Raw genomic sequence first — 27,482 nt, forward strand, 5'->3', positions numbered from 1 at the left:
AATAACTCAAGTCTACATTTTTGGAAAATCCTTATAAATTGCCTGAAATAAAGTAATTATTTTCTCACTTTAATGGCCTTATAACTGCCATTTCTATCATTTTGTGCTATCAGAAATAGTGGTAATACATTTCTGGATCACAACTCAACATGGATGTTCAGCAATCAGAATAGAATTGAAAAGTAGCGTCTCATGTGTATGGACAAATTATATTTGAAAAAACTGTTAGGGCAAGTCAGTGGGGAAAATAGTCTTTTCAACAATTTGGGCCTGAACAATTGAATATCTATATGAATATCTATCTTTGACTTATATCTCTCTCACAAATAAACAATGCCTGGTTTATACATGTAAGTGTAAAATTTAAAACTTCTAGAAGATAATGTAGGCCATAAAACTTTGTGACCTTGGTTAGACAAAGATTTCAAACAAAAAGTAGAATTGATATAAAATACATTGACTAATAGCATAGAATCAATAATAGAACTTCTAACTCTCAGAAAAAAAACTAGGAGAGTAAAAATAGAAACCACACATGGAGAAAAATGTTACAAATTACATATTTTATACAGGATTTTTATATAGAATATATTAAGAATTCATACTGAAAGTAAGCAACCCAATAAAAATAGGTAACATTAATTTCTGAGCAGACATTTAAAGTGAATAGCAAAAAAACACATGAAAATTGTGTAAAATTATTCATCATCAGAGAAATGAAAATTAAAACCAAGTGTCATAACACTACACATCTATTAGAGTGTCTGCCTAGAATTAAGTCTCATCCCAAAGTGCTAGCTAGGACGAGCAGCTGAAATCCTCAAAACTCACTGGTGATAATGTAGAATGGTGAAACAACTTTTAAAATATTCTTGCAATTTTCTTAAGAAGTTATACAGGCTTAATAGCGGCAGCCTCGGTGCTCCAAGAGGAAGAAGAGGACACGAGAGGAGTCTTTGAAGCAGACATGGAGAGTTCAGTTGTGAAAAGCAAGGAATCCATGTGCTCCATTGCTGGGGATCTCCAAGTCACTCGCTGGTTTTGCTGACCTGGGTCCAGGTGCCATCTGGAAATGGAAGACAATATTTACAAAATAAAATACATTCTTTAGAGATATTAGAATATTAAATTCAGCTTCCTGCCTTATTCTACTCTGGATTTGTCTCTCCACGTGGTTGGGCAACACCTCCAAAATATGGATCAGCCATTTCCATCACATGGAAAAGGTGTGAGTGCTGGCTACATTATGTCAGAAGGATTGAAACCATAACTGCTGTGAAGATACTAATTAAAATGGCTTGCCATATTGGGTCCAGTCACTGGCTTCCTCAATTCAAGCAATTAAGGAATCACATTGTCTGAAATCCTATTATGTTCTCCAGGTGGTATGAAAATGTTGATTGAATGGCAGAAAAGAGGGGGTTAGGCTGTGCATAAACTTAATTATTCTCCCTGCACAAGCAATGTCTTCCATAATGCTGACCTTTTAAGAATCCCTGTCAACTCCACTAGCTCATTAGTAATTGAATGATTTTTAAGAAAACTATGTTTCTTGAACCACTATTCTGAATGACGTCTTTCAGCTGCCTAAGATATGGTAGTCATCCTAAAAATGTTATAAAAATCTGAGGATGGTCTAAACAACATCTAAGAGCCAACTGTCAAGATGATTGCTATTTACTTCAAAATTTACTATATTTCAACATGGGAATTTAGTACTGAGAAAGTAAAGTGTAACAACAGTAATGCTTCACAACTAGAAAATGCAAGAAAAATCACATGCCCGTATGGCATTATTCTATTATTTAAGTATCTCCAATGCTGTTTAGAACATAAATAAATAATGTAACTAATTCCAACAAGTCTATTACTAAAGAATTTAATTTGTAGTCATTTGATTTTCTACTGTTAAATTTACCTATAGAAAGAAAAAAAAGTGTAATAATTGTTTTCTATTATACAATTAAAATGATAGTGTAAAAAATTTGGCATGCTATTCTCCTCAAAGAATCTCACAGATAGGTTTTTCAGTCAATAGTGACCATCTCAAATTATACAGCACTAACATATTAAACAAAGTGCATCTATTATAGCTTTTTACTGACCAATGCAATTCTGACTTAAAATTATGTATTCTAATGTGTTTTGACAAATAAATTGCTTGCCTTTTTCCATGAAAAAAAGAAGTTATACATCCACCAGTGATAGTTCTTTTCCTCAATAAATGTAGAAATAGAAGCATGTATTCATACAAAGAATTGTATATGAATGTTCAGAGAAGATTTACTTGAAATAATCAAAATATAAATATACTCTAAAATTCCATTTAACAGAAATACATTGCGGCATGGATGCATACACACATATAACAAAATGAAACACCATTCAGCAATCATAAAGAATGAGACCTACTACAACACAGGTGAGTTTCAAAATAATTATATGGAGGGAGAAATTACAGACAAAAATATCTACCTTTCCTGTTTGTACACAATTCCATTTTTTGGATCTGGACAGAGGCCCATCCGCCTGCCCTGCCACAGTGATCTGCACAAAGGCCCACCCCATGCCTACACAGGGAGCATCCTGCTCTAGAGTTCCTCATTCACCACAGCATGGCTCCACAGCTCAACATCAAGGGTACATATAGGCTTGAGGCTGTCACCACCACAAAACTGGGATATTGGCACTTCTATCAAGGGACAACAATAAGGACCTGGTAAAAAGTCACCAAGGTCCCTGTAGGCCTGGCTGCATCAGAGGTTTCTCTACTAGGGATGCTAACAGTTATCCTGTTGTTGAGGTAACAGGAAGTCTTGCATGGGATTGCCTATCTCTTCTACTAACAGCCAACTTCTTATGATTACTCTCTCACTAGTCATATAATCCAATACCTCCATATCTCACATCCTACCTCATAAACATCTCAGCCAATCCCCAGCCTCAATTCTACCATTAGAAAGTATAAACCATTACACAAACCTGTTGACTATATGGTAGAGGATAACCAAACTCATCATTTCTGATTATAGTGACAAAACTGTAAATGTAAAAATAGAAGCTAACTGATATATGGTTGCATGTTTGGTACATTGTGTGCTGTAATATTGATCTCTCCCTTAAAAGTGAGGTATTGGTAACCTTTCCCTATATCACTATAAGAAAATAGGGCAGAAGCTGTAATACCTCAGATCTACACTGCAAGAGAGGAAGACACATAGACATCATAAAAAAAGAAGGGAGGAAAGTGCCCCAAAGAAACCAAGACTACAACAATGTAATCCATAGATAGCACAGTAGGAGAAATATCAGAGAAGGAGTTCAAGATATACACAACTAAAGTGATTTAGGAATTAAAGAATGACCTAAGTGAGCAGATACAGGCAAAAAAAATCAATCACTCTAACAAAGAGATAAGAGAGAAAACACAGGTTACAAGTGATTACTTCAAGAATGAGAGATACTGAAAAAACAAACAAACAAACAAACAAACAAACAGAAATCCTTGAAATGAAAGAAACAATAAGCAAATTAAAAAACTCAATAGATAGCACCACCACAGACTATATCACTTGGAAGACAGGACCTTTGACAATGAAGACAAAATATACAATCTTGAAAATAAAGCTGACCTCACAGTGAAGACATTAGGAAACAATGAACAGACCATCTATTAATTATGGGATACCATCAAAGGGCCAAGTTTAAGATTTATTGGGATAGAGGAAGGTTCAGAGATTCAAACCAAAGGAATGCAGCATAATGTCTTCAATGGAATAATATCAGAGTATTTCCCAAGCATGAAGAATGAACTGGAAAATCAAATACAAGAGGCCTATAGGACACTAAATGTACAAAATTACAAAAGAGTTACACCAAGACACATTATAATAAAAATACCTAGCATACAGAATAAGGATATAATTTTAAAATCCACAAGAGAGAAAAATCAGATTAACTATAAGGGAAGAAAAATTTGGATCTCAGCAGGTTTTTCAACCCAGACTCTCAAAATCAGGAGATACTGGAACAACATATACCAAGTTCTAAAAGATAATGGATGCCAACCAAGAATCTTATATCCAGAAAATTAAGCTTCAAATTTGATGATGAAATAAAAACCTTCCATGATAAACAAAAGCTAAAATAATTTACAGCAAGAAAGCCTGCACTACAGAACATACTTGGCAAAATATTACAGGAGGAGGAAATGAAAAACAACATTAAAAATCTACAAAGGGAAGAACTACAGTAAAAGAAAAGCCAACCAACGGAGAAACCAAGTCAAGCTAAATATCAAAAATAAACAAAAATGACCAGTAATATAAATCATATCTCAATAATAACCCTAAGTGTTAATGGTGTAAATTCACCAATCATAAGACATAGGCTGATAGATTGGATTAAAAAAAGACCCAATAATCTGCTGCCTTCAACAGACTCATCTCACAGGAAAAGATACCCACAGACTGAAGGTGAAAGGCTGGGATAAAATATTCCATTCACATGGTCTACATAAACAAGCAGGGGTTTTGATCCTCATGTCAAATAAAGTAGACTTCAAGTCAAAGTTAATCAAAAGGGATAAAGGACATTTTATACTGCTTAAGGGAACCATACATCAACAAGACATAGCATCTATGTTCATCAATTAAACTCTTCTCAAGATCAAAAATTAAATAGACTACAACACAATAATTCTGGGTGACTTTAACAAACCTCTTTCACAACTGGATAGACATTCTGAACAAAAGCTAAAAAAAAAAAAAAACCCAAAACAAAAAACTATAGAACTCAATAATACAATCAATAACTGAGACTTAACTGACATGTATAGAGCATATTATCCATCAATGAGTGAATACACTTTCTTTTCAGCAGTACATGGATTCTTCTCTAAGATAGGCCATATATTATGCCACAAAGCAAATCTTAGTAAATACAAAAATGTAGAGATACTACCTTGCATTCTATCAGATCACAATGGAATGAAATTAGAAATCAATAAAATAAAAATAAAAATACTCTAACAAATGGAGACTAAATAATATACTATTGAATGAATAATGGGTTGCAAAAGATACCAAGGAGGAGATTAAAAAATTCTTAGAGGTAAATGAGAACACTGATACAACATATCGAAATATCTGGGACACTATGGAGGCAAGTTTGTTGCAAGGCATTCATTCATAAGAGGAAGTTTGTTGCATAGAGTTCATTCCTTAAAAAAAAAAAGTGAACAAATAAATGAACTAATAGTACATCTCAAAGCCCTAGAAAAAGAAGAAAAAATCAACCTGAAAAGCAGTAGAAGACAGGAAATAATTAAAATCAGAGCTGAAATCAATGAAGTTAAAACAAGAGAAACAATTGAGAACATTGTCAAAACAAAAAGTTGATTCTTTGAAAAAATAAATTAAATTGATAACCATTAGCCATGCAAACAAAGAGTAATATATAGAAAACTCGAATTACTAACATCTGTGATGAAAAGGAAATATCACAACAGACACTACAGAAACACAGAAGATAGTTAGAAATTATTTTGAAAACTTGTGCACCAATAAAATAAAAAATACCAAAGTCATCAACAAATTTCTAGAGGCATATGATATGCCCAAATTAAATCAGGATGTTATACATGATTTAAACAGATCAATTTCATGCAAGGAAATAGAGGATGCCATCAGAAGCTACCAACCAAGAAAAGTACAGGACCAGATGGACACACAAGTGAATTCTACAAGAAGAACTAACACCAATATTTCTCAAACTACTTTATGAAATAGAAAAAGAGGGAACAGTTACAAACACACTCTGTAAGGCTGATCTCACCTGGATTCCAAAACCAGACAAAGACACATCAAAAAAAGAAAACTTCAGACCAATATTGTTGGGAGCCGGCGACCGCACCCTGAAAATGGCACTGGCCTCCTGCTTCTGATGACTTAGCAGTTAGAGTTGTTAGAAGTAAACAACTCCTTGTAAGGCTGTGGGGCTGGGCTCTGGCCTGCTTCCGCTGCGCTGTACCTATTAGACTCCTCCACGTGGTGCTAGTTCATTGGCGAGGCTGGGTACTTAAGCTAGGGCAGACCGACCGCTCGCGCTCTTTCCTTTCTTTTTTTTTTTTTTTTTTAAGAGAGAGTGAGAGAGGAGAGAGAGAGAGAATTTTTAATATTTATTTTTCAGTTCTCGGCAGACACAACATCTTTGTTGGTATGTGGTGCTGAGGATCTAACCCAGGCCGCACGCATGCCAGGCGAGCGCGCTACCGCTTGAGCCACATCCCCAGCCCGCGCTCTTTCCTTTCTTGTTCCTGTTTTCTCATCATGATTCAAAGGTCCTGAGTAAACTGCTGAAAGAAGAATCCTGTGTCGTGTTTCCCTTGCCGGCGAGGGGTCGCGACACAATATCTCTAATAACATTATAGATGCAAAAATTCTCAATAAAATTCAAATACAAAAACATATAAAACATATAGTGCACCATGATCAAGTAGGGTTCATTCCAGGGATGCAAGGTTGGTTCAACATACAGAAATCAATAAATAGAATTTATTACATATTGATGTAATTATATGATTATCTCAATGTAATTATATGATCATCTCAATAGATGCAGAGAAAGCATTTGATAAAATATAGCATTCCTTCATGTTCAAAACCCTAGAAAACCTAGGGATGTCAGGAAAATACCTCAACATTGTAAAGGCTATCTATGCTAAGCCCAGGCCAACATCATTCTACATGGAGAAAAATTGAAAGCATTCCCTCTAAAAACTGAAACAAGACAAGGGATGCCCTCTTTCACCACTTCTATTTAACATAGCTTTTGAAATTCTAGCCAGAGCAACCAGACAGACAAAAGAAATTAAAGGGATATGGATAGGAAAAGAACTCAAATATCACTATTTGCAGATGATATGATTCTATACCTAGAAGACCCCAAAATATTTCACCAGAAATCTCCTAGAATGAATAAATGAATTCAGCAAAGTAGCAGGATATAAAATCAACAAGTACAAATCAAAGGCAAAACTAGGAAAACCACCCCATTTACAATAGCCTCAAAACACACACACCTACCCCCACCCCCCCACACACATGGGAATAAACTTAACAAAACAGGTGAAAGACTTTTACAATGAAAAATACATCATATTACAAAAGGAAATTAAAAAAGACTTTAGAAGATGGAAAGATCTACCTTGCTCTTGGATAGGAAGAATTAATATTGTCAAAATGACCATACTACCAAAAGCACTATACAGATTCAATGCAATCCCAATCAAAATCCCAATGACATTCCTTATAAAAATAGAAAAAGAAATTATGAAATTCATCTGGGAAGATAAGAGACCCAGAATAGCTAAAGCGATCCTTAGCAAAAAGAGTGAAGCTGGTGGCATTACTATTCTAGATCTTATACTACTGAGTAATAGTAAGAAAAACAGTATGTTATTAACACCAAAATAGACCTATAGACAAATGGTACAGAATAGAGGACACAGAGACTAACCCACATAACTAAAGTTATCTTATATTAGACAAGGCACCAAAAACATACATTGAATACTAGATAGCCTCTTCAACAAATGGTGCTGGGAAAACTGGAAATACATATGTAACAAAGCGAAATTAAACCTCTATCTCTCACAATGCACAAAACTCAACTCACAGTGGATCAAGGACCTAGGAATTAAACCAGAGACCTTGTGCCTAATGGAAGAAAAAGTAGTCCCAAATCTCCATCATTCTGAATTAGGACCCAACTTCCTTAATAAAACTCTTATAGCTCAAGAATTAAAACCAAGATCAATAAATGGGATGGATTCAAACTAAAAAGCTTTTTCTTAGCAAGAGAAGCAATCAATGAGATAAATAGAGAGCCTACAAAATGGGAACAAATGTTTACTACAAGCACATCAGATACAGCACTATACTCTAGGATATATAAAGCACTCAAAAATCTTAACACCAAAAAACAAACAAACAAACAAAACAAAACAACAATAACAAAATAACCCAATCAATAAATCGGCCAAGAAACTGAACAAACACTTCTCAGAAGAAGATATGCAATCAATCAACAAACATGAAAAACTGTTTAACATCTCTTGTAATTAGAGAAATGCAAACGAAAACTACTCTAAGATTTCATCTCACTCCAGTCAGAATAGCAGCTATTAAGAATAAAGAATACAAAAAACAATAAGTGTTGGCGAGGATGTGGGGGAAAAGGCACACTCATACATTGCTGGTGGGACTGAAATTTGGTGCAGCCAATATGTAAAGCAGTATGGAGATTTTTTTTCCTTGGAAAACTGGGAATGTAACCACCATTTAACCCAGCTATTCAAGTCCTTGGATTACACCCAAAGGACTTAAAAACAGTATACTACAGGAACATAGCCACTTCAATGTTTATAGCGGCACAATTCACAATAGCTGAATTGTGGAACCAACCCAGATGCCCTTCAGTAGATGAATGGATAAAGAAACTGTGGTATATATACACAGTGGAACATTACTCAGCATTAAAAGAGAATAAAATCATGGAATTTGCAGGTAAATGGATGGAGTTGGAGAATATAATGCTAAGTGAGTAAGTTAATTCCCCCCAAACAAAGGCTGAATGTTTTCCTGGATATGAGGATGCTGACTCATAATGGTGATGGAGGAGGAGCATGGGAGGAATGGAGGAACTTTAAATAGGGCAAAGGGGAGGGAGGGGAAGGGAGGGGGCAAGGGGGTAGGAAAGATGGTGAAATGAAATGAGCATCACCACCCTAAGTACATGTATGAAGACATGAATGGTGTGAAAATACTTTGTGTACAGTGACTTGAAAAACTGTGCTCTATGCATGTAATATAAAATGAATTGCATTCTGCAATTATGTATAACAAATTAGAGTAAATAAATAATAATTTTAAAATTCCATTTACCTAAAACTCTAGGAAATGCAATGTAAACAATATATAGTGGCAAAAACAGATCATTGGTTGCTTGAGAAACTAGTAGTGAAGGAGTAGAAGGATGTAAGGTGATATGTCAAAGTATCATGAGAAAATTTGGGGGGAGTATTAATTTTTTTCTTTCTTTTGGTCCAGTGCATATGTATGTCAAAACATCAGTTTTATGTAGTTATCACTCATTAAAACTGTTAAATAAATATTCTTATTATTAAATTAGCATTTATATTTCTAGAAAAATGCTACAGTTATACTGTACAAAGTATATATGTATAATAAAATTTATTACTTGTATGTAATAATAAAAGTTTAGATGGAATCTACCCATCATTAATAAACGATTAAATTAAAAACTTATTAAGAAGAATAATCAATTCAGTATTTACTGGAATGGAGGATCTTGATGGTATATTGTATAATGAATAAATCAAATGGATCTATACTAGAATATGCTATTATTGATGTGTGCTTGGTGAAAGAATGTGTGTACACACCATACTTACTATTCTTTGTAGCATCTTTGTTATTTAAAGGGGAAATCAGCAGCTGAGGAACATGTGTAATGTCTTCATTGTTTTCTTGTGTACTTTTGAGTTTTGATTTGTGTGCTAATATTAACTTTTAAATTAAAATTTAAAACATAATCTCATGGTGTTTGTTTCCACTATGAATAGAATATGTTCTATTTTAGCTATTTATTGCCAGTATAGACAAAACTATGATTTGGGGGAACATTTGTTATCCAATACTTTTTTCAAGTATTTTCCTTTGAGAGGAAGGCATTTTTTAACTATGCAGAAAGAAATTGTATAAGAAAGATAATTACCCCTCTGAAACTGATGTTTCAGCCTGAAACATCTTATTTTATTGTACTAGTTTTGCTATAACTTAACTAATAACAGAGATAGCATGTATCTCTAGCTCATATCATTTTCCCATAGATGTTCTAATTCTATTGGAATTGTTAAAAAGTTATGGAACTTTGCCAAGTAGGTGGTTGTATCTACACAACTTTCTCTTTTACTTAAATGAGTTGAGTACAAGAGAAGTTATTATTGAGAATCCTGTCATTTCTCATAAGCATGTTCTTTAGAGCCTTTAGTAATTGAACAATTACTACTAATTCAACCAACAGAACACTGCAACATAACAAAATGTTTCATTCACAATCCAGAATCAATGCAGTGATGTGCTGGCTTGCCAGCACATATACTAAAATTGGATCAATACAGAGAAGATTAGCATAGCCCCTGCATAAAGATGACATGCAAATTCATGATGTGTTTTATGTTTTGGGACTCCAAGCTCTGAGAATAGGACATAGCCAAGTTTATATTCTAACTCTGCTACATACTGGCTGCTTTTTCTTTAAGCCTTAGTTTTCCCCTCTGTAAAATGGAAATTATAAAAGTGTGTACCCAAGAGGGATGTCATAAAGATTAAATGAGACATGCATCATCAGTATAGTACCTGGCATCATGGTATAAACATGCAGCATGTGCTAGCTGTTTTTATTAACAGATCTAGTAAAACACAGCTGCCTGCTAATTCTATACTTCAATGCTGCCATGCCATGATCTATCCCATGAAGTCATCCCGCACCTGACTAGTCTGAATTGAGATGTACTGTAAGTATAAAATGTGAACTGGATTTTAAAGAAAAAAAAACAGAATGTGGCATATTTCTTTATATTTCATTCTATCCAAAATATTATTTCAATTGAAATAATATTTTGAAATAATATTTTGGATAGAATGAGTTAAAATTGTCTACTAAAATTTTTTAAATGCAGTGAATTTTTCAGGCATTCTGTCTGTGCACTTTCAATTCTCTATCCCCTGGGTGGCAGTGTTCTTTTCTGAATTGCACATTTCCACAGAAATTGCAGAGTTGAGGAAAGCAATCCAAATGATGGCATGTGAGTGATACCACTTTCTTAAATAGAAGGCAAGTAGATGGATCTTTCAGGTCTTACAAGTCTTTAATACTTAAACTTTCAAGTTTTGACTTTACATGAGTTACAGAATGATAATAAGCCCTCTAGGTGAACCACTACTGGATTAATTTAAGATTCATTATTTTGATATATGCAATAAACTAGAGAATACAACTAGCTACTGTATAGGGGAGAGGAAATTAGCAAGTCACTAATCCAATAACTTTACTTCTTCATTAATCCTTTAGCATTTTTTCCCTAAATTTCATTTGAAATTTTATAGAGTGTTTTATTAGATTTATTACTGAATACCATTAGAAATTTTTAAAAAATTCTCTTAAGTTCTACTCTAGGAATTTGAGATCTTAGTATTTCAGAATAGATAATGTAATATTACAAGTTTTATAAAATTTAAAATGAGAGAGTTAACACTTAAGCAATTTGGCATTTTTCCTAAGAACTTTGGCTCAAAGTATTTGATACCAAATCCCATTTCTACTTCTTAATAGCTCTATGTCCTTAAGACAATTATATAGATTTCCTGTGACAAGATTTCATTATTTATAAAGATCAGAATATTAATACATCATTTTGTGATGATTAAATGAAAACATAGCACAACTTATTAATTTATCTCTCAGTAGTTTTAAACTATTTTTATTCTCATTGTATTTAATCTTAATAGTAACCATATGAGTTAGGCAGGAGGGATTTATGTATAATGAATAACAAATATGGTTAAGTTCATAAATTAAACATGAGGGTAGCCCTGGTCTCATCAATGGCAGTGTTGTAACAGCTCTATGATATGAATATACAAATCACATTGATAATTTGTGAATACCACACCATTATTCCCATTCAACAAATTATTTATTGATTGTTCAGCAATTAATGAGCTAATTCACTGTATAAACCACAATTATCTTCAGATATGATTTATTTCTTTTAATTATTTGTCAATTAGCTTAAGATGGGCTCAAAATTATTGCAACAAAGCCTATGATAATGTGAAACTAAGTTCAGGAAATATTTAAACTTGATTCAGATGCGTTTTGGGCATTGTGATTGACTTTGATTCATTTCAGTAAATATATTTTAGCTCTATTTTGTAAAATATTATGGTAATTTCAGTAGGAGATACAACAGTGATAAGGGCATTGTTCAGTAATTCTAATACCAAGACAAATTGCACTGAAATCTGGAGTAACATGAAGTACTAATGGAATATTACAGGGAAGTGAGAAGACTAGAAGCTTTCCTAGAGAAGGTTTGATTTGAGTTCATTTTAAAGGAAGGTTAGCACTTCTATAGCAAGATAGAATAAGATAAATTACCAGCAGAGGAAATTAATTAAATAAATATAAGTAGTAAAAGACACTGTATGTCATAAACAGAATAATGATTCTAAAAGAATTTTTATATGCTCCCAAAGTTTCCCAAAGCATCAGAGGCATACAAATTAATTTTTAAAGTCTCCTGAATATATTTCTCTCACACACTCCTACTGAAAATAATAATTCTAAGTTATTTAATTTTTTTCAAAAGTGAAGCAAGTCTTGAGGCTAAAAAAATCTATAAATTTTACTGTTAAGAAGTGTGTTCAAGGAGAGCCAACATGGCTGCCAGCGAAGAGGCAGCACATACAATGCCTCCGTGGTAAGGGGATCAGAGAGACTCATTAATACACCCACATGTGTCCTGCTGAGAAACTTCAAGCAAAATTCCACTGAAAGGAGACCTTCCGGTGTGGTGAGCCGTTTCTGTGAACTGTGGCCGCCATTACAAGATGGCGCTGATAAGCGCCGTGGCCTGTGATAAACAACTCCTTATTTTGGGAGAGTTGGCACGTAGCTGTAAAACACCCTATGAAAAAGATCCACGTGGCAGTTGTGCATTGGGGCTTGATGTGCTTTATCAAGGCTGGGGCGCTCAGGTGAGGTAGTAGAAGTAGAAGTAGAAGTAGTAGTAGTAGTAGGAGAAGCTTCCAGAGACACATAATTAAAGGCCTGAATAAACTACTGAGAGAAGAATCCTGTGTCGTGTCCTCCTTGCTGGCAAGGGGTTGCGGCATTCCGGGAACTAGTAAGTTTAATTGGAGGTGTCAGCTTGTCACAGAATACTGAATCTCGGCAACCCAGAGCAGGGGCACAGTCCCGCCGTGCAGCCAAATGGCCGCTGCCTACACGTTGCAGTGAACATAGGAGCAGACACTGACCACCTGGACCCCCGCGGGCGGGCTCTGTGAACCGCAGCCGACCGCTGCCCACACGCTGCAGCGTTCTTGGGAGCGGTTGCTGCCTGACTGGGCCCCTGCGAGCTGGCTTTGTGAACCACAGCTGGCCACAGGCCACACGCTGCAGTGAGTTTAGGAGCGGGCGCTGCCTGCCTGGGCCCACACCGCCTGGCTCCGTGATCCGCCGCTGGCTACCGCCCACACGTTGCAGCGAACTTGGGAGCGGTTGCTGCCTGCCTGGGCGTCCCCCCCCCCCGCCCCCCCGCGGGCTGGCTCTGTGAACTGCAGCCGGCTGCTGCTCACACGGTGCAGTGAACTTGGGAACGGTTGCTGCCTGACTGGGCCCCCCGCGAGCTGGCTCTGTGAACCGCAGCCGGCCGCCGCCCACACGTTGCAGCGAGTTTAGGAGTGGGCGCTGCCTGCCTGGGCCCACACCGCCTGGCTCTGTGAACCGCCGCTGGCCACTGCCCACACTTTGCAGCGAGCTAAGGAGCGGGCCCTGCCTGCCTGGGCCCCCGCAGCCCGGCTCTGTGAACACCGCTGGCTATCGCCCACACGTAGCAGCGAACTTGGGAGCGGTTGCTGCCTGCCTGGGCCCCACCCCCACCCCTGGCTGGCTCTGTGAACCACAGCCGGCCACCGTTCACACGGTGCAGTGAACTTGGGAGCCGGCGCTGCCTGCCTGGGCCCCTGCAGCCCGGCTCTGTGAACCGCCGCTGGCTACCTCCAAGCGGCCACTGCCTACACCCTTGCAGTGAGTGAGGGAGCAGGCGCTGCCTGCCCGGCCCCGCTGGCCCGACTCTGTGAACCTCCTCTGGCGGTTTGGAGCTGCAGATGACCACCCTCCACCTGCCAACCCGGTGCTGCAAACGACCCCTGACCAGCTCTGCAAAAGGCCCCGCCCACATGGTGAACAGCAGGAATGGAGACCCACCCAATCCGGGAGGAAGAACCGCTGCACAGTGATTGACTCCCGCCTACTGAGAGGAGAAACTTGGCCCGGGGGGCATAGCTCCATCTACTGGAAGAGCAGTTAATCGAATTCTAGGACTGCATTTATAATTTTTTTTTTGCTGTCTTTTTAAATGTTTTTTTAATCCATCTTATTTTATTTTATTCTATTTTTTAATTTCATTTTCCATTTCTACTATTATTATTTTTCTTTAAATTCCTTTTAATTTTCTATTTTTTTCTATCCTTCTTTTCTCCAGTCTTTACATTTCTTTTCAATTTTATTATTCCCCCTTCCTTGAATTCTACCTGCTTACTCTCATTCTCTTTAGTGACTTCTTCCCATCCGTTCTAATACCTTTCCTCCCAAGCATCAAATATATTTATAGGAGTAAACAGTAACTCAGCAGTCAAACAGAACAAGAAACAATATGAACAGCATGAAAAAGCAAGGAAGAAAAGGAGTGCAAACAATGCAGGGCAGCCTAAATATTCAGGAGGATATAGAGTCACCAGAAAAATGGTCATATAAAGAACTCATGGAACACCTGAGACAGATGGAATGGAACCTTAAAGAGGATACAAGACAGCAAATTCAAGCAGCGAAAGAACACATTGAGAATGAATTACACAAACAGATAAAAGAAGAAGTTAAGCACCTTTATCAGGAGATAGAGATTATAAAAAAGAATCAAACCATAATCTTAGAAATGAAGGAAATTATAAACCAAATTAAAAACACAAATGAGAGTATCATTAATAGAGTGGAGCAAGTAGAAGCCAGAACGTCAGATAATGAAGACAAAATATATCATCTGGAAAAGAGTCTAGCCAACTCAGATAGGCTGTTTAAAAATCATGAGAGAAACATACAAGAGATATGTGATAATATAAAAAAAACAAATTTAAGAGTCATTGGGATAGAGGAAGGGATAGAGATTCAAACAAGGGGAATGAGTAATCTACTAGATGAAATAATTACAGAAAACTTTCCAGAAATAAAAAAGAAAACAGATATACAAATTGTAGATGCATACAGGACACCAAGCATACAAAATCACAGTAGACCAACGCCAAGACACATCGTTATGAAGATATCCAATATACAGAACAAAGAGAAAATATTAAAAGCTACAAGAGAAAAGAGAAAGATTACATTCAGGGGTAAACCAATAAGGTTAACAACAGACTTCTGAACTCAGACTGAAAGCAAGAAGATCCTGGAACAACGTATTTCAAACACTGAAAGACAATGGATGCCAACCAAGAATTCTGTACCCAGCAAAATTAAGCTTCAGATACGACAACGAAATAAAAATCTTTCACGATAAACAAAAACTAAAAGAATTTGCAGTCAGAAAACCAGCGTTGCAAAGCATCTTGAGCAAAACACTTCACGAGGAAGAAATGGAAAACAATAACCAAAGCCAAGAGTGGGAAGTACCTCAGTAAAGACAGACGGAGGGGGGAAAACTAATCATGGTGAAACAAACGCAATTAAAAAAAAATGAGATAAATAATCAAACATGGCTGGAAGTACAAACCATATATCAATAGTAATTCTAAACATTAATGGTTTAAACACTTTAATAAAGCGACATAGGCTGGTAACATGGATCAAAAAAACAAATCCAACAATATGCTGCCTCCAGGAGACTTACCTGACTGGAAAAGACATACACAGGCTGAAGGTGAAAGGTTGGGAAAAAATATACCACACACACGATCCTCGCAAGCAAGCAGGGGTGGCCATCCTCATATTGAATAAAATCGACTTCAAGACTAAGTTAATCCAAAGGGATAAGGAAGGACATTATATACTGTTAAAAGGAACCATTAAACAACAAGACATAACAATTATCAATATTTATGCACCAAATAATGGTGCTTCGAAGTTTATAAAACAAATTCTCCTCAAGTTCAAGAATCAAATAGACCACAACACAATAATTATGGGTGACTTCAACACACCTCTCTCACCATTGGACAGATCCTCCAAGCAAAAGTTGAATAAAGAAACTATAGACCTCAATACCACAATCAATAACCTAGACTTAACTGACATATATAGAATATACCAACCATCATCGAATGGATATACTTTTTTCTCAGCAGCACATGGATCCTTCTCAAAAATAGACCATATATTATGCCATAGGGCAACCCTCAATAAATATAAAGGGGTGGAGATTATACCATGTATTTTATCTGATCATAATGGATTGAAACTGGAAATTAATGATAAAAGAAGGAAGGGAAAATCCAATATCACATGGAAAATGAACAATATGTTACTGAATGATCAGAGGGTTACAGATGACATAAAGGAGGAAATCAAAAAATTCTTAGAGATAAATGAAAATGCAGACACAACCTATCGGAATCTATGGGACACAATGAAAGCAATTTTAAGAGGGAAATTCATTGCCTGGAGGTCATTCCTCAAAAAAAGGAAAAACCAACAAATAAATGAAATCACACTTCATCTCAAAGCCCTAGAAAAGGAAGAGCAAAACAATAGCAAATGCAGCAGAAAGCAAGAAATAATTAAAATCAGAGCGGAAATCAATGAAATTAAAACAAAAGAAACTATTGAAAAAATTAACAAAACTAAAAGTTGGTTCTTTGAAAAAATAAACAAGATTGACAAACCTTTAGCCATGCTAACGAGGAGAAGAAGAGAGAGAACTCAAATTACTAACATAAGGGATGAAAAAGGCAATATCACAACAGACGCCACAGAAATACAGAAGACAATTAGAAATTATATTGAAAACCTATATTCCAATAAAATCAAAAATAGTGAAGACATCGATAAATTTCTTAAGACATATGATTTGCCCAGACTGAGTCAGGAGGACACACACGATTTGAACAGACCAATATCAATGGATGAAATTGAAGAGGTAATCAAAAGACTACCAACCAAGAAAAGCCCAGGACCGGATGGGTATACAGCGGAGTTTTACAAAACCTTTAAAGAAGAATTAATACCAATACTTTTCAAGTTATTCCAGGAAATAGAAAAAGAGGGAGTCCTTCCAAATTCATTCTATGAGGCCAACATCACCCTGATTCTGAAACCAGACAAAGACACATCAAAGAAAGAAAACTACAGACCAATATCTCTGATGAACCTAGATGCAAAAATCCTCAATAAAATTCTGGCAAATCGGATACAAAGACACATCAAAAAAATTGTGCACCATGATCAAGTAGGATTCATCCCTGGGATGCAGGGATGGTTCAATATACGGAAATCAATAAATGTTATTCACCATATCAATAGACTTAAAGATAAGAACCATATGATCATCTCGATAGACGCAGAAAAAGCATTCAACAAAGTACAGCATCCCTTTATGTTCAAAACATTAGAAAAACTAGGGATAACAGGAACTTACCTTGATATTGTAAAAGCTACCTACGCTAAGCCCCAGGCTAGCATCATTCTGAATAGAGAAAAATTGAAGGCATTCCCCTTAAAATCAGGAACAAGACAGGGATGCCCTCTATTACCACTTCTATTCAATATAGTTCTCGAAACACTGGCCAGAGCAATTAGATAAACGAAAGAAATTAAAGGCATAAAAATTGGAAAGGAAGAACTTACATTATCACTATTTGCAGATGACATGATTCTATACCTAGAAGACCCAAAAGGGTCTACAAAAAGACTACTAGAACTAATAAATGAATTCAGCAAAGTGGCAGGATATAAAATCAACACGCACAAATCAAAGGCATTTCTGTATATCAGCAACAAATCCTCTGAAATGGAAATAAGGAAAACCACTCCATTCACAATATCCTCAAAAAAAATAAAATACTTGGGAATCAACCTAACAAAAGAGGTGAAAGATTTATACAATGAAAACTACAGAATCCTAATAGTAGAAGTAGAAGAAGATCTTAGAAGATGGAAAGATATACCCTGTTCATGGATAGGCAGAACTAACATCATCAAAATGGCAATATTACCAAAAGTCCTCTATAGGTTTAATGCAATGCCAATCAAAATTCCAATGGCATTGCTTGTAGAAATAGATAAAGCAATCATGAAATTCATATGGAAAAATAAAAGACCCAGAATAGCAAAAGCAATTCTAAGCAGGAAGTGTGAATCAGGTGGTATAGCAATACCAGATTTCAAACTATACTACAGAGCAATAGTAACAAAAACAGCATGGTACTGGTACCAAAACAGGCAGGTGGACCAATGGTACAGAATAGAGGATACAGAGACTAATCCACAAAGTTACAACTATCTTATATTCGATAAAGGGGCTAAAAGCATTCAATGGAGGAAGGATAGCATCTTCAAGAAATGGTGCTGGGAAAACTGGAAATCCATATGCAACAAAATGAAACTGAATCCCCTCCTCTTACCATGCACAAAAATTAGCTCAAAATGGATCAAGGACCTTGATATCAAATCAGAAACTCTGCGTATGATAGAAGAAAAAGTTGGCTACTATCTACGTATTGTGGGATCAGGCTCCAAATTCCTTAACAGGACACCCATAGCACAAGAGTTAATAGCAAGAATCAACAAATGGGACTTACTCAAACTAAAAAGTTTTTTCTCAGCAAGAGAAACAATAAGAGGGGTAAATAGGGAGCCTACATCATGGGAACAAATTTTTACCCCTCACACTTCAGATAGAGCCTTAATATCCAGAGTTTACAAAGAACTCAAAAAATTAGACAATAAGACAACAAATAACCCAATCAACAAATGGGCCAAGGACCTGAACAGACACTTCTCAGAGGAGGACATACAATCAATCAACAAATACATGAAAAAATGCTCATCATCTCTAGCAGTCAGAGAAATGCAAATCAAAACTACCCTAAGATACCATCTCACTCCAGTAAGATTGGCAGCCATTATGAAGTCAAACAATAACAAGTGCTGGAGAGGATGTGGGGAAAAGGGTACTCTTGTACATTGCTGGTGGGACTGCAAATTGGTTCGGCCAATTTGGAAAGCAGTATGGAGATTCCTGGGAAAGCTAGGAATGGAACCACCATTTGACCCAGTTATTGCCCTTCTTGGTCTATTCCCTGAAGACCTTAAAAGAGCTTACTACAGGGATACTGCCACATCGATGTTCACTGCAGCACAATTCACAATAGCTAGACTGTAGAACCAACCCAGATGCCCTTCATGGATGAATGGAATAAAAATGTGGCATTTATACACTATGGAGTATTAAGCAGCACTAAAAAATGACAAAATCATGGAATTTGCAGGGAAATGGATGGCACTAGAGCAGATTATGCTTAGTGAAGCTAGCCAATCCCTAAAAAACAAATACCAAATGTCTTCTTTGATATAATGAGAGCAACTAAGAATAGAGCAGGGAGGAAGAGCAGGAAGAAAAGATTGACATTAAACAGAGGCACAAGATGGGAGGGAAAGAGAGAGAAAAGGGGAGTTGCATGGAAATGGAAAGAGACCCTCATTGTTATAAAAAACTACATAAAAGAGGTTGTGAGGGGAATTGGAAGAAAAAATAAAGAGAGAAATGAATTATAGTAGATGGGATAGAAAGAGAAGATGGGGGAGAGGGGGATAGTAGAGGATAGGAAAGGTAGCAGAATACAACAGTCACTAGTATGGCATTATGTAAAAATGTGAATGTGTAACCGATGTGATTCTGCAATCTGTATTTGGGTAAAAATGGGAGTTCATAACTCACTTGAAACTAATGTTTGAAATATGATATGTCAAGAGATTTGTAAGATTTTGAACAACGAATAAAAAAAAAGTGTGTTCAAAAATATCTGGGAATATATGGATTTGTAAGTTGCTGAGTAATCTTTAATGGAAAATTTGCTGCATTGTATTTAATCATTAAAAATAGAAATTTGGAGGAGACTATAGTGAATGGCATAAAAACCTGCTCATAGAAAACATTTCTAATTTATATTTGACTATCAAGGAGTAAGGATTTTGTAACAAATCTGTTTGGGCCAGTTGTCCATCAAAACCAAGAGAGAGGGGCTGGGGTTGTGGCTCAGTGGTAGAGTGCTTGCCTGGCTCGAATGAGGCACTAGGTTTGATCCTCAGTACCACATATAAATAAATAAATAAGTGGTATTGTGTCCATCTAAAACTAAAGAGAGAGATACAGAGAAAGAGAGAGAGAGAGAGAGAGAGAGAGAGAGAGAGAGAGAGAGAGCGCTAGGGGAAATAGCCTAGGAAGTTAGCAGATCACTGAGCTGCTCTTTGAGAGAATTCAACACTGTTTCTCTCATAAGGGATAGAGTTAGAGAAAGAATCTGTGCTATTTTGTCCAATTCCTAGTCAAACACTATCTGCTTTGTCACTTTTCAGCTGTTCATCAATGCCCTGTATTAGGATAACTTTCCCTATTAACTCCACTGAAACTTGACCCATCAAGCTCACCAGTGACTGTGTAGGTACTAAGCTGTTTTTTAGGATGTTCTAGGTACAAAATCATCATCCCAGTCATTTGCCAGGATTGATTAATATGAAAGTGTTAGCTAAGCCAGTGAATCCCTTTTATCTGTCTGTTCATGCATATCATTGTCTAATCTAGAAGGTTACACTGGGATGCCTCATACTATACGTTTTCATACTCAATATTGATTCCACAAAGAATTATCTAGCCCTACTCTGAGTAATGTTGAAATTTAAAACCTCTCATGTATATAATAGCCAAATGTAGAGTGCAGTGAAGAACCAAGGACTGGGTTGTTGAAGACGATATTTCCACATGTGGGAAATAAGGAAGGAGAAAGGTTTCTGTAGAGAATTTAAAATCGGTACTAATCCTGACTAAAAATCAATATGCTTTTATTATTACCTATTAAAAATTTCAAAAATTCATTGAATAAAGTTCTTCTTCTCCAAAGATGTCTTTGAAGTTTATTTTCTAATCCATTATCACAATTTTACTGTTAAATTTAATGATACAAATATAAGCTTTAAATACAGCACTTTTATCTTCAGTAAGCATTATATTTCATATAAAATAGATTTTGAGAACTTCCAGTTATACAGAAAGTCACCAAGTTGTATGCACTCAACCATATTTATTCAATAGCAAGTTTGTTGTTGCTTGCAATTAATTGAGCTCACTTTGACTCAGTTCGTTACCAGCTCCTGTGAAAAGACAAATTTCTGCATTCCCAGATCCTTGGATTTGAAAAAAAAAATGAAAGTTATGTGCAGTTTCTTTTATTTACATTGTTTCCCCTAGTGAAAGTTTTTCAATGAAGTTTATAAGACCCCCCCAATATTTGAAAACATATGAAATCATACTTGTATATTGTGTAATGAGACATTAAGCCATAGAAATCACTTGTTGAAGAGAGATATACAGAGGTCTATCCACCATGCATATCAACAGCCAAAAATATAAGAAAATTGGGGCTGGGGATGTGGCTCAAGCGGTAGTGCACTCGCCTGGCATGCGCGGGGCACTGGGTTTGATCCTCGGCACCACATAAAAATAAAATAAAGATGTTGTGTCCACTGAAAACTAAAAAATAAATATTAAAAAATTCTCTCTCTCTTTTAAAAAAATATAAGAAAATATACATTCACATTGACAGAAGTATCAAATTTCAAAGCAGAATGCTTTTTTTCTTTTTCTTATTTTGGTACTGGGAATTGAACCCAAGGGTGCTTTACCATTGACTTACATTATCAGGCTTATTATTATTATTATTTTTTTAGCAAAGACCTGTTTGACATAGGGTCTCGCTAAGTTGCTGAGGCTGGCCTTGAACTTGGGATCCTCCTGTCTTAGCCTTCTGAGAAGCTAAATTTATAGGTGGGTGCCACCGTGTCTAAACATAGTAATAGGTTCTTTGAACTTTTTATTTAGAACAAGAATTCAATAACTTCTTGATCAGAAACTATTGCCCATATCCCGGGCAGGTGATGGAATCAGGGTCACTGAATTGGTCTGGCAATGAAAAGACCACAAGAACACAGAAGTACCTTTTATGTGGGTCAGAGAAGCTCCATGACCTCAAGGGTCAAGCTCCCATGCTTTACAGTGCTGGAAAAGGACACAAGGAGCAAGCAAGGCAAGAGGAGCAAGACAGCGAGCACATCCTGAACCCCACTATTTATTAGGGAGAAGACATTGGATAGAATATCCCACTCAAATAAGGCAAAGGATACAATTACAAAAACAAAAAGGGTGGGAGTGGGATTAACCCAATGCCATTGGGTGCCACCCAGGCCCAGAGCTGCGCTTTCTTGCTGAGCAAAGGCAAGGCCCACTTGCTTTGCTCAGCGTGCAATGTCAGTTCAATACCCTCATTACTCAAGGCTGAGGGGGTGTGCTCAGCTTGTGTGCAGGGCGGCCCCTGACACAAAACATAAAAATAGAGCCAGCTTATTTTTTAATTTTTAATTTTTTAAATTAGTTATACATGACAGTAGAATGCTTTTATGCATTTCGATATATCATACATAGATGGGATATAATTTCTCATTTTTCTGAGTGTACATGTTGCTGAATTATATTGGTCATGTAGCCACATATATACATGCACTAATAATATCTGTTTCACTCTACTATCTTTCCTATCCCCACATTCCCTCTCCTCCCCTCCCATCACTCCATCTACCTAATCAAAGGTAATAGTATTCTTCCTGAGTACCCCCTCTCTTAGTGTGAATTAGCATCCTCATATCAGAGAAAACATTCGGCCTTTTGTTTTGTGGGATTGGCTTATTTTGCTTAGCATGATTTTCTCTAACTCCTACCATTTACTGGCAAATGCCATGATTTTACTCTTTAAAGCTGAGTAATATTCCATGGTGTATATATGCCACATTTTCTTTATCCATTTATATTGAGGGACATCTAGGTTGGTTCCATAATCTAGCTATTGTGAATTGAGCTGCTATAAACATTGATGTGGCTGCGTCACTATAGCATGCTGATTTTAAGTCCTTTGGGTATAAACCAAGGAGTGGGATAGCTGGGTTAAATAGTGGTTCCATTCCCAGTTTTCTGAGGAATCTCCATACTGTTTTCCATAGTGGTTGCACCAATTTTCAGTCCTACCAGCAATGTATGAGTGTTTTTTTTTTTTTACCACATCCTCGCCAACATTTAGTGTTGCTTGTATTCTTGATGATTGTCATTCTGACAGGAGTGAGATGAAATCCTAGAGTAGTTTTGATTTGCATTTCTCTAATTGCTAGAGATGTTGAAGACTTTTTCATATATTTGTTGGTCAATTGTATTTCTTCTTCTGTGAAGTATCTGTTCAGTTCCTTAGCCCATTTATTGATTTGTTATTTTTTTGTTAAGTTTTTTGAGTTTTTTATATATCCTAGAGATTAATGCTTTATCGGAGGTATATGTGGTAAAGATTTTCTCCCATTCTGCAGGCTCTCTCCTCAGTTTATTAATTGTTTTCTTTGCCGAGAATAAGCTTTTTAATTTGAATCCATCCCATTTATTGATTCTTGATTTTACTTCTTGCACTTTAGGAGTCTTGTTAAGGAAGTCAAATTGTAGGCTGACATAGTGAAGATTTGAGCCCATTTTTTTTTTCTTCCATTAGGCACAGGGTCTCTATCTAGTGCCTAAGTCTTTGATCCACTTTGAGTTGATTTTTGTGCAGGAGAGAGAGATAGATGTTTAGAAGGAAATATCACAACAGACATGTCTGAAATACAGAAGATAATTAGAAACTATTTTGAAAATTTATAGTCTAATAAAATAGAAAATGTCCAAGACATTGACAAATTTCTAGAGGCATATGCCCTACCCAAACTGAATGAATAGGTCATTCATAATTTAAACAGATAAATTTCAAGTAATAAAATAGAAAACACCATCAAAAGCCTACAAACCAAGAAAAGCCCAGGACCAGGCAAATTCTCAGCCAAGTTCTACAAGACCTTCAAAGAAGAACTAACACCAATACTCCTCAAAGTATTCCATGAAGTAGAAAAGGAGGGAATCCTTCCACACTCATTCTATGAAGCTAATATCACCCTGATACCAAAACCAGACAGACACATTAAGGAAAGAAAACCTCAGACCAAAATCTCTGATGAACATAGATGAAAAAATTCTCAATAAAATTCTGGCAATTTGCACCCAAAAACATATTAAAAAGATCAATAAATGTAATTCATCATATTAATAGACTTAAAAACAAAAATCATATTATCATCTCAATAGATGTAGAAAAAGCATTTGCCAAAATACCGCACACCTTTAAGTTCAAAACACTAGAAAAACTAGGGATAGTAGGAACATACCTCAACATTGTTATATTATATATGTTATCATATATATATATATATATATATATATATATATATATATATATATATATATATAAGTTACACATGCTAAATCCAAGGCTAGCATCTTTCTAAATGGAGAAAAATTGAAAGCATTCCCATTAAAAACTGGAACAATTGTTGTATTCTGCTACCTTAATACAACAATTACTAATTGGGCATTATGTAAAATTGTGGATGTGTAACCGACGTGATTCTTCAATCTGCATTTGGGGTAAAATTGGGAGTTCATAACCCACTTCAATCTAATGTATGAAATATGATATGTCAAGAGCTTTGTAATGTTGTGAACAACCAATAAAAAAAATAAAAAATTAAAAAAAAAAAACTGGAACAAGACAACATTGTCCTCTTTCACCAATTCTATTCAACATCATCCTTGAAACTCTAGCCAGAGTAATTAGACAAAAGAAAAAAATTAAAGGGATAGAAATAGGTAAAGAAGAACACAAACTATCACTATATGCTGCTAACATTCTGTATCAAAAACTCTTAAACTTATAGTAGCAACATATAAAATCTTATACAATATACAGACAAAAGAATTTTATATTCTGACGCATTATCCTGAAAACATGTATGATACACAGTATTAACTTATACCAAAGTATGATGTTTATTTCATTGTGAGAAAAGATAAGTTTGTGACAAATACGACTTTACTGGATTTCAGCATTAAGTCCTAGAAATATTGGTGTGTGTGTGTGTGTGTGTGTGTGTGTGTGTGGTGTTGGGGATAGAACTAGGGGCTCTGTATCATTGAGCCTAGACCTTTCCACTTTTTATTTTGAGACAAAGTCTCACTAAGTTGCTGAGGTTGGCCTCAAACTTGCAATCCTTTTGACTGAGCCTCCCAAGTAGCTGGGAGTAATAATAGGCACCACAGCTGGCAAGAAACAAATTTTAACTAAAAAAATAAGATTTAACCTCAAAACCTCTTTATATATAATGTATCATTATTACTTCCCTCTTGTTCTTAAAATATAAAATATTTAGAAACTTTGATCTGTAGAAATTTTGACCAGTTAACATTCTACTTCTTTTTCTTCTTTGTTGGCTCATCCTCAGAACTCCTGTGTGTGCTAGTACTGCTGCTATTGGAAGAGCTGGAGTCTGAGTCTGAGTCAGGGGAGGAAGAAGAGTTTGTGGAGGAGACCAAAGATGATGAATTGAAGGAGTTTTCATCCATGTCACTGTCTTCAGAGGAGGCTGAAGTAGGTGTTTCATCACCATGACAAGGAATCTCTAGCTGAACTCTCATGCCATTGGTACTAGACCTGGTTACACTTAAAACTTTTATCCTTCACCTTTCTTTCCACATTATTTTTCTCCCATAGTTTGTTGCTACAATCTGGTTTTTCTCTTCCTTTTAAAGCTTTTCTTAGTACTGCTTTTCATGAAGGCTTATGATAGCATTTTCTTGGTCTGTGCATTCATAAGTTCCATGTCCAAATTCCAAGCATTTTAGACATCCTACATGTTGCTAATTTGCTTCAACTTATCTCCAGGGTATGAGCAGATATGAAGGATGTTTTTTACCCCATCTTTAAGGGATATATTAATATAATTAAAGGTTTTGGCCCAATCCTTTTTCAATTTCTTTTGTATTGTATCATTTAGTGAAATTTTTCAGTTTTAAATCATTTTACTACATGACTTCATAGATGACATTAAATAAAAATAATTTCATTGTTTTCTGGCCATTTCTAGGAAAGAAATATTTATTGCTTTGTACATTTATTTTTAACTCATAAGGGGAGGGTGGTATTAAAAGTATTTTTGCCAAATATACAGTAGATCAGGTTGATATATAGCTCAGTTGGTAGAGTGCTTACCTTGTAAGCACAAGGCCCTGGGTTCAATCTCCAGCACCACAAATATATATATTTGTGAGTGTGTATATATGTATACACACACAATAGATCATGCCACTATTATTTTAATATTCCAGAGATATTTTAAATTGATATATTAAACTCTCCATTTAACCTTCACACACCTTCATGAAAAGAGCTAACAAATGAGAATTTATAATCTCAGTGAAATTTATTATTAAGTTTACCATCACCTTTGATTTCTTTTTTCATTCAACCACCTCTCCTAAATATATCCCACTTCCATGAAAATCAAGTTACTTACATCCATTTTCTTCCATCTCCTCTCTGACTTACTTCATTTCTATTCAGCTCTTAACAATTCTGTGAATCTTAAAATAACCATCCCACTTCATACCAATTCAATCAATCCCTATATATGATCCTACACCATATTATTTAATTCAAAAATATTTGTTGAAATATTGTACACTTTCATTAAGCCATGTCATTTCCTTAAAGTTTAAAAATTATATGACATTACTCTACTTATTAAATATCTGTCCCTCAATAAACTCTAAGTTCAATGTTAGCAGGAACCATTTCTATTTCTTCTCCCCACTTTATGCCCAGGATATATCAGAATACCCAGGTTATTAACATAGATTACTATGTGAATTTTGTTCTTTAGAGGCATGTGATGAGTGCAGTGTGGAACTGAGTACCTGTTAAACTGAGAATATTATGAATAGGAAATGGTAAATTCAGACTTTTTTAAAATTCAATACCATTACCGGTAGTCATAAGATGAATATAAAGTCAGATACTTGTGAGCATAAAGGTAGGTTGAGCAATAGTTTAACTGAATTCATCATAAAAAATTCATAATTTAGATCATTATAAAGTATCTATGTTAAACCAGATTTTTGACTGAAAGTCATATAGATCTGAAAATAAGAATCTTAAATTGATGTGCCAACAACTTTCTAAAATTAAGAAAGTTGAAGTTTGATGAATAGCTACATGCTGTGGAGAGACATTTTAAGAAAAATAAAGAGTCATGAACTACAAATCTGAATGTTTCTGTATTAAACACAAATATTAAAAATTGTTAGTCTGGTATTCATGGTAATGTCACTTCATCTTCTTGAACCTCAAAATTGTCATCTGTAAAACTGAGGTAGCAGGTGGATTCTCTACATGGACCATTTAATTCTATGAGATAAATGTATGGCAGCCCCTTCCCACCCCAAACAC

The 27,482-nt window shown here is 35.8% G+C and overlaps 1 non-coding gene across 1 annotated transcript; it reads left to right on the top strand.

The window, feature by feature from the left end:
* The first annotated feature begins 10,161 nt into the window (after positions 1-10,161).
* On the top strand, positions 10,162-10,267 carry LOC144367653 (U6 spliceosomal RNA). Its single transcript, XR_013427181.1, has one exon. It is a non-coding gene; the product is annotated as a U6 spliceosomal RNA (small nuclear RNA).
* The last annotated feature ends 17,215 nt before the right edge of the window (positions 10,268-27,482 follow it).

The sequence above is a fragment of the Ictidomys tridecemlineatus genome, chromosome 1 (assembly GCF_052094955.1).
Source record: "Ictidomys tridecemlineatus isolate mIctTri1 chromosome 1, mIctTri1.hap1, whole genome shotgun sequence".
Classification (NCBI taxonomy): Eukaryota; Metazoa; Chordata; class Mammalia; order Rodentia; family Sciuridae; genus Ictidomys; species Ictidomys tridecemlineatus.